This window comes from Arvicanthis niloticus, chromosome 1, assembly GCF_011762505.2.
Source record: "Arvicanthis niloticus isolate mArvNil1 chromosome 1, mArvNil1.pat.X, whole genome shotgun sequence".
In the NCBI taxonomy this organism is placed as follows: domain Eukaryota; kingdom Metazoa; phylum Chordata; class Mammalia; order Rodentia; family Muridae; genus Arvicanthis; species Arvicanthis niloticus.
The window spans coordinates 17185372-17195046 of record NC_047658.1 but is presented as its reverse complement, the minus strand read 5'-3'; the positions used below and the strand labels follow the sequence as shown (position 1 = coordinate 17195046).

The following is a 9675-nucleotide window of genomic DNA, read 5'->3' as shown; positions in this document are numbered from 1 at the left end:
CAGTTAATTGAGGCTGGCTCAGGTTGAGAGGTTCAGTCCATTATCATCAAGGCAGGGACATGGCAGCATCCAGGTAGGCATGGTGCAGAAGCTGGGAGTTCTACATCTTCATCTGAAGGCTGCTAGCAGAATACTAACATCCAGGCAGTTAGGATGAGGGTCTTAAGGCCCACACCCACAGTGACACACCTACCCCAACAAGGCCACACCTACATCAACAGCGCCACAACTTCTAATGATGCTATTCCCTGAGCTGAGCTTAAACAAACCATCACACCCACTAAAATCAGGAACAAGACATAGCTGTCCATTCTCTCCCTATGTATTCAATATAGTACTTGAAGTTGTAGCTAGAGCTAAAGATATTAGTTGATAAGTTATTTTATGTAATTGAGAACTGTGAAGTCTAAATGGATTACATTACCATTTACATTCATAGGGCTTTTGTCTATATGAAATTCTAGGTGTTCACAAAATAAAAACAAACATGATAATGCTAGAAAAGACTGATGATACTTGTCAGTTTTTTTTCTTCTAGAATAAATAATCTTATTTAACTGAATGTAAGTGTGTTGACTACCAAGCCCTTCAGTATAAGCTCTCTCATGTCCTCAAAGACTACTATAATATGCAAAGGTTTTAACACATTGGTGACACACTAAAAGTTTTACTTGTGCATAAATTCTTCATGTCTTAGAGATTAAGATTTCTCCACGACAAACCTTTTTTTTTTTTTTTTCTTTTTTGAGACAGGGTTTCTCTGTGTAGTCCTGGCTGTCCTGGAACTCACTCTGTAGACCAGGCTGGTCTTGAACTCAGAAATCCGCCTGCCTCTGCCTCCCAAGTGCTGGGATTAAAGGCGTGCGCCACCACTGCCCAGAGACAAACTTCTTGATTGTTATAAAATATCCCTTTCACTAAACACAATAAAGTTACTGCAAGTATATAAATAAGACCAGGATTGCTATGGATTATTTGCTGATTATTTTGGGGAGCATATATATTTGTCACCTATTCAATGTGAAAGATATTTGTAATAACTGTGATTATGCAACAAAATATATTAACAGTTTTATAATATGACTCTCATAGGGTCATGATTAAAATGGTGATTTTTATGGCATTGTTTCCTTGTCTTATTTCTTAGAAGAATGCCTTTCAAACACAAGTCAGGTACCTGATATTGAGATACATGGTTTTGTGAGAATTTATAATCATCAATACATTTAGTTATGATTATATACAATGTTGCTTTTTCTTAATATATTGAGAGCATATTAAATTTTCTTGAGAGGCATATTTGTATAAGCTTTCACATGAAGTTACCTGCCATATCTTCTAGTACTTTGACAATATTCTTCAATATTGTAGTCTTCTAATTAGTAGCCTAAAATATAGTATGAGAAAAAGTACTAGAAATTTTGCAAAATTTATGTTACTATCTCAGCAAATGTTAAACCCATGCCTAATTTATTCACCACATTCGTTTTCCCAATAAATATTACATAAGAGCATCAATAACCAAAAAAAAAAAAAAAAAAAAAAAGCCTATGCCCTTATTTGAAAAAGTAAAGGAAAACAGTCTTACAGAGTTTCAGGTTACTACAGGTTTCCAGTATCACATGTTTGTAAAGATTCTTCTGGGAAGGATCCAGAAGGAGCCATTCCTCTTAAATGAAGTTCATATGTGTATCATTATACATCACTGCATCCTAAGTTATCCCTTACATGTGTACAACAAGAAGGTTGTTACTGCCACCATGGAAGGTGTGTATTTCATTGACAATATATTCATATAATTCTGATGCTTCCCACACTCAATCCATGACATTGATGTTACAATACTATTACAAAGCAATGAAAAAAGAGAACAAGGTCACCCCCATGTCATTTTGAAAGGGTAACATAAACCACATTTGTCTGTGTTTAAGGACCAGTCCTGATTTTTAAAAAGGCCATAAGGCACCAGCTTCAGGACTAGACTATAAGTCCCAGAATCTAAGTCATAATGCATCAGCTCTAGGAACAGAACATAAAATCCAGAACAAGATCATAAAACTCCTCCCAAGGAGCAGCTTGAGGCTAAGCACAAAAATGGGGACATATTTTATCTCAGAATTGTCCATTTGTGCTGGTCAGCCCTATTTCATTGCATGGTTGAACGTTCAGGACATAGCAATGCAGACCAGTGACCATGTATGATCCCCTAGTGCCTGCCAATGAAATTTGGGATTACCTAATCCTTCTAGACAGTTATCCCAGTTCCCTATAGGAACCCCTGCATAACTGCCTGGGATCAACATTTTAGAGAATGGTTGAACCCCACTTGCTGGTTGTTTCTGCAGAATAAATACTCTTTGTTTTTGCATACTATCTAAGTCTGGTTATTCATTCAGCGATTTTCAGACCCTTACAATTTCTGTGTGGTTTGAATAGGATATAGCCTTGGAAGAGAAATGCTTCTTATGAACAGACATACAGAATGACAAGTCAAACAATTAACAGTAGTGAGTGTATGTCAGAGAAATGATGTGAATAATTACTAATTACAAACAGATGGGCAAGCTGGGCATATTGGCTCATGAACTCCACAGGCAGAAGCAGGGGCATCTCACTAAGCAGGAGCCAGCTTGCTCTCTGCAAGAAATTTTGGGACAGCCAAAGGTACATACTAAGACCCAGTTTCCTCAAAAATCAATAAAACAAGTAAAAAACGTAGAAAAACCTCAGAGGCTTTCACTGAAGTTTCTACAAAGTGTTATGCATTTGCTGCAGTTCTGTATTCATCTTCAAACCTGAAGTGTCCCAGTTTAAATTGCAAAATTAATAAGATCTTACCAAAAGAGAATACATGTTAAAACAGTTGCAAATGAACAGATGAAAACATTAGCAATTTGAATGTTGATCATAAACAACATACGGTAGAAAAGATGCCACAGTGAAGAAGAACTTTACTGGTCTTACAAATAGGTAGACTCAATTTCCACGACTTATCTGGGAGGCTCACACCTATTTATAAGTTCAAGTTCAGGGTCTCTGAAGCAATCTTCTGACTTGGTGAGGACCAGACAAACCACAAGTGGTACACATGCGTGCATACAGGCAAAAGACTCATATTCATATTTTAAAAAATAAAAATATACACAACGGGTAAGAAGAATGCCACACACCTGAAATCCAGTAACTCTGAAGTCACTGGCAGTATTAATATAATGAATACATGTCATACTGGAAAAAATGATATCATCTCCATTGTTATTTTTTTTTTATTCACTTCAAATCCTGATCACAGCCCCTTCCCTCTGGGGTTCCCAGTCCCACTTGTATACCCATTGCCCCCTCCCCTTCTCCTCAAAAAAGGGGATTTTCCTTTGGGTATCATCCTACCCTGGGGCATCTAGTCCAATAAAGAAAAGACCATACCTAAAAATAATAAGAATAGAAGAAAGAGAAGGAATCATAGACTTAAAGGCACAGAAAATATTTTCAAAAAATTATCAAGACCTTGTCAGTGCTGTCGCCGAGTGAGGTCTTGCCACTGAGCTGCCCTTCGGACCTCTGCCGCCATGGCCTGCAGTCCTAGAAGCCCATCCCATCATGGGAGTCACCGCGATAGCAGTGCGAGCCCGTGGTCCCCTGCGAGATGGAGTCTCGGACAGAAGCGCCAAGCGAACGGAAGGGACTGGAAGCCCGAGGACTCCAAGGAAGGTGAGCTCCAGACTGCGGACCACCGACCTGAAAACTTTACAACTCCTTAAGGCCATAAGCCCCGTTCTAGATGTTCTGACTAGGCAAGTGCAGTTGAACAAGATGAAAAGAGGACCAGAGTTAACAAAGAGATTGCAAGGTACAAAAGAAAGCTACTCATAAATGACTTTGGAAGAGAGAGGAAATCATCATCAGAAAGTTCTGATTCAAAGGAGTCTATGTCTTCAGTGCCTGCTGATGAAAGACGGATGAAAGTGTCTTGATGAGAACGCAGAAGCAGATCAACTATGGAAAGAACACTATTGCCTATCACCGATACATTAAAGAGGTTCCCTGAAATACATCAAATTTCAGGTCCCCTGCGACGACCTGAAATCCATCCCAGGACCCCCAACAAATTTAAGAAGTATAGCCGGCAGTCGTGGGACCGACAGATTAAACTCTGGAAGGTGGCTTTGCATGCAAGAAATACAACCTGTAGATCTTGGAGAAATGGAGACAGAATTCACAGAAAGCAGCTCCGAGCCTCAGACAAGTTCACAGGATAACTTTGATGTGTATGCTGGCACACCCACCAAAGTCAGACGTGTGGACTGCCAATTGGAGGAGGAGTTTGATTGGGAAGCTTGTTTGACTCAACCTTTGAAAGACTTCTCTGCCGTGAGTTAACTGCCACCTGGTGGTTACTCTGAGAAATACTTGGCTCTGCCTGGCTGCCTGGAAGGCTTGAGTTGCTATGCATTTGTATTTGTTTTCTGTTAAGAGTTTATTTTCTCATGATATTGTTTTTCTTGCTTTATTTTTATGTATGGTGAATGTGTTACGCATGTTTTAAATTGGAAATAAAGCTGAATCCAGTGAAAACTTAACCCTATTATCTTTCTGCCCCCCAAGTTAGACTTGTGGTTTTCCACAAGCACTTGAGACTTCAGTTGCCGATACATTAAAGAGGTCCTTTTCAAATGGGTCGGCAGTGGATTTTAACCATGTGTTTATGGGACCAATTTAGAATCAGCTGCCTTTCAGGTAACTGATAAAGAATTCCCAGTCAGGCAGCTGCAATTTGTAAAAACTTATTTTCTGGTCTTTTATCAATGTGAATGTAGTTTTCCCTCATACAGAGCTCTGAACAAAGATAAGCTATTATATTAATGAGCTTTATGTAAGTTATATAGTTTTAATTTGGAACTTGAAATAGCATTAGTGTGAGGTAAGTATCTTAGCACATGCTCTGTGAGAGCTGAGGCAGAAGAGAGGGATTTAAGAAGAACTTTGTCTTTTTTAATGGTCAGTTAACTTACCATGTAATATTGCTGTAAATGATAATGTGTACAGATACTCTGTTCATGTATTCAATTGTAAACTTGTCAATATTTGCAGTTCTATTGCTTTTGTATGGAACGATAATTGCAAAATAAAGATGCTTTAACTGAAACAAACAAACAAAAAACCTCCAAAAATTATCTAAGAAAAATTTCCTAAACTAAAGAAGAACATGTTTATCAAGGTACAAGAAGGAATAAACACATCAAAGAGATTGTACCAGAAAGGAAAATTTCCTCACCACATAATAATCAATCAATACCAAACAAAGAGAACAAAGCGAGAATATTTAAAAGCTACAAGAGAAAAAACCCAGTAACCTATGAAGGCAGGCCTATTCAAATCACACCTGGCTTCTCAATGGAGACCTAAAGCCAGAAGTAAATGAAAAAAGGTTTGAGCCGGGTGGTGGTGGCGCTCGCCTTTAATCCCAGCACTTGGGAGGCAGAGGCAGGCATGATTTCTGAGTTTGAGGCCAGCCTGGTCTACAGAGTGAGTTCCAGGACAGCCAAGGCTACACAGAGAAACCCTGTCTTGAAAAAACCAAAAAAAAAAAAAAAAAAAAAAAAAAAAAGAAAGAAAGAAAGAAAGAAAGAAAAGAAAAAAGGTTTGAAGCTAATATCACACATTAATTCTCACAGACGTCAATATCCCACTTACATCAACGGACAGGTGCTCCAGACAGAAACTAAACAGGGAGGGAAATAATGGAACTAACAGACATTATACACCAAAAGTATCTATTTCTATTGAAATATTTACAGAACATTTTGCCCAAATGTAAAGGAATAGATAGAGCATGTTGTTAGCAGTTCATGAAACTTTCTCCAAAATTCACCACATACTTGCACACACTAAATCTCAATACAAAAAAAAAAAAAGCTGAAATAACCCACTGCATCCTATCAGACCATCATGGATTAAAGCTGGATATCAAAAAACTCACAAACAACAAAAAGCTTACAAACTTAACAGCTGAACAACTATTTACTGAATGAGAAATGTTCCACAACACAAAGAGATATATTAAAGACTTTCTAGAATTCAATGAAAAGGAATACACAGAATGTGCAAATTTATGGGATAGTATAAAAAATGAAAGTGGTGGGCTCATAGAAGTATATATGTATACACACACACACACACACACACACACACACATATATATTCTTATACTAGCAAATAACAGCATATCTAAAAAATCTAAATCAAAATGTAATAAGCACACCCAAAGCAGTAGGCAGCACAAAATTGCTGAATTGAAGTTGAAATCAATAAAACAAACCAAGGAGAATACAAAGAATCAATAAAAGAAAGAATTGGTTCTCCGAGAAAATCATAAAGATAGAAAAACCCTTTTCCAGACTATGTAGAAGATAAAGAAAGAATGCTCAAATTTATAGGGAAATGCATGCAAAATGAAAAATTCATCCTGAATGAAGTAACACAGGCTGACTCCAAAAGATGAATATAATGTGTATTCACTTATAAGTGGATATTAGATATTAGGGAAATGATAACTGATCTGAAAGCCCACAGATACAGCAATATTAGGTAAAGAGGGGGGAAGAGCATGGATCCCCTTGGAAAGGGGAAATAGAATAGATTCTGTGAGTAGATGGGGTGTGGGTGTGCCCAGGAGCAGAAAGGGTCAGAATGGGGAACGCAGAGAGAGGGAGAGACTGCTGAAATGAGGAAGAACTTGGAGGCTATTTTGTAAACCCAGTTCTGTGGCAATTTCTTGGAATCTATGAAGGTGACCCTACTGAGGACTCCTGGTGATGGAGGATATGAAGTCTGAAGTGGATATCCTTTACAAACAAGTAAGACTTCCAGAGGTAGGAGTGACATTCAGTTGAGTTGTTGGCTGAGGAGGGCATGTGGGGAACACTAAGCAAATCAGGCTGTTGCTGGGACAAAAGTTTCCTTTCTGAAAACTGAAAGTGCTGCCCATTTGCTCAGAAACAATTCCCACAGTTCCCTGAGGTCAGGTGCACACAGGCTTGCAGCCTTCCCCCTTATGCTCTATTCTCTGTGTGGTGAGAAGGTGCTCTATAGGCTATGGAAAGAGAATCTTGGAGACCAGCCCAGCTAAAACTTAAAACCCTCCACCTACAAGATATGCTGAAGCATGATGACACAGAACATATGAGAATGTCCAATGAATGTTTGGTTTGACCTGAGACCATACCATGAGAATGTCTTACTCTACCTGGATAGCCAGAAACCAAAGATTAAACAACAAGCCTTGGAAATGCATGGGTGAAGTTGAAGTTCTGTCTCCTTTAAAAACTAAGTTGTGTCACATGATGTTCTCTGGAAGCTGTCTCCTGAGAGAACAGGAGATGTTTTGCTGAAAACAGACTGTTGAGAGGGCATGTGATTTTAGAATGTAAATAGAACCCCACAAACAGTGAGAGGAGACTCTTGCATTGCTACATGGTGCAACACTTCACTGGTCTTTGATGGTCTCAGCTGGTTTTGAATTCCTAGAGTGAAACATGCCAAAAAACTTCTCATCGTTAAGAATACCAGCTGATTCTGGCCAGTTTCACAGACTTGGCAAAGTCTTGTTTCTGCTGGATCATGGAATCACTACTAATTTGCTTTTACTCTTGGACTGAACTCCTGGTGTCTTGACAACAAAGAGTGGGATAGTCCTAAGGAACTAGTTCTATACAAGTCCACAACCCCCTTTCCTATTAACTTTCATGCCCCAATATCTCTGGTCCATGGGCTAGAAGTGAGAGTAAAGTTAAATAAAGTAGGTTTTGAAAAATCTAAGCCTGCACATGGGTCTGGACCATGTCCTCTGCTGACATGGTAAAGCTGTTAAAATGGTATTTTTGTGGGACTTCTAACAGTTTGAGCCAGTGTAGCTCTTTTCTTCCTACTGGGTTTCCTTGTCCAGTCCCAATATGAGGCCTTTTGCCTTGGGATTGTATTTAGTATGAGCTTGTTTGGCGGTCCTCTCCTAGAGGAATCAGAGGAAGGGAAGAGGATCTAGGGAAGCAGGGAGGTAGGGTGGACCTAGAAAGAGTAGAGTGAGGGGAAGTGTTCAGAATATACTGCATGAGTGAGGAATGTATTTTCAATTTAAAAACATTAATTCAATTTTTGCTAAATGGAAACACAAAAGGAAGCAATAATGATCAGAGAAGTGAGATAGTGAAGACAGGGAAAGCATGATTTTGACAGATACAGTTCCTATTCTGTCTGTGTGGAGGGTGAGTATCACAAAGGAGTTTATGAGAATCTCAGTTTTGGCCATTTCTAGATCTATACAATCAGAAGTTTTGCTCTCCACAAGGTGAAATATATATCATGCAGGAATAAAATTCTTAATGACCAGAAAACATTAGAAAATAAAATTAGAGATAAGAGCAGTGATTTCCTGGCAGAAGGAATGGCATTAAAACGTATGTTTAAGCAACCAAAAATACAGCTACAGCCAATAGCCTTTATCTCAACTTTCTGAGTTGACATAACTTTGAAAATGCATTGGACACATCTTCAAAGGAGTGCCCCAAAGGTAGCTGGAAATCAATATTCATTGGATGAAGCAAACCTCCCCAAATAGTATACCCACCAATCTGCTCACCCTTCATTCATGTAACAGGGAATTAATACATGCTGGGAAATTATGCCCCCCACCCCCACTCCCAGGCTCTTTCAGTTCCTTGTTCGTAACGGTGACTACAGAAACTGATTGTCTACCCTGATTATTCCCAGCACTGGACACAATAAACTATTCCCCCTATTCTGGATTGAAGGCCAAGCCCATGCTCCTCCTGCAAAAGCTGTGTGTGTGACTGTAATAGACAGTTGACTACAGGACCCAGAGGTAGGACAATACTATAGAGAAGTATATGTTTTTTAAAGTGTTTATTTTATGTACATGTGTGTTTGTGCACATGTCTGTGCACAATATCTACAAAGTCCATCAGGTCCTTTGGACTGGGGTTACAGGAGATGATTGGCTACCAGGTCATTTCTGTGAATAGAAACTGTGTCATCTAGAACAACAACCAGTGCTCTTACCTAGTATCCTATTTTTCTGGCAGCTTTTTACTTTGTTTTTGTATTTTTTTACACTTTAATTAAAATGTTACATCACTTTTTACCTTCCTTGTCCTTTCTCCATCCCTTCCAAATTCTTCCCTGTTAAATAAACAATGGACCACTTAGTTGATAGACATTAATATACATTGAAGCCCAAAGACATCTGCCACCAAGTAAAAACACAATAAAAGACACCTGTAGCCATGGAAGCAAATATAAGGACCATCAAATAAGCTTTAATAAAGGGATTTGTCACACATACAGCACACATCAACACCAACTTCAAAACTGTCAAAATATGAACCACATGTAGAGATGTGAACCATCAGACTTGTGTGAACATGGTGATTTATTTGCTCCAAGGCTATTATGAAAAAGAGGTGCAGCAACAATTTTTCTGGTGATTGAATGTGATGTCAAAATCTTTACCAAATCATTTGTAGAAATAGGACTTTTCTCGTGTATGTTTTTATTACCTGATGTCAATGTAAGAAACACTTTCAAATATTTACAGGGCTAGTGGCATGGTCAAACATTTATGACAAGTTTATTTCTAGGACCAAGAGTCAGGATTTTTATGAC

At 38.6% G+C, this 9675-nt stretch overlaps 1 pseudogene; it reads left to right on the top strand.

Annotated features, from left to right (window-relative positions):
• Positions 1 to 3566: 3566 nt before the first annotated feature.
• Positions 3567 to 4453, top strand: LOC117693309 (histone RNA hairpin-binding protein-like; annotated as a pseudogene).
• Positions 4454 to 9675: the final 5222 nt, after the last annotated feature.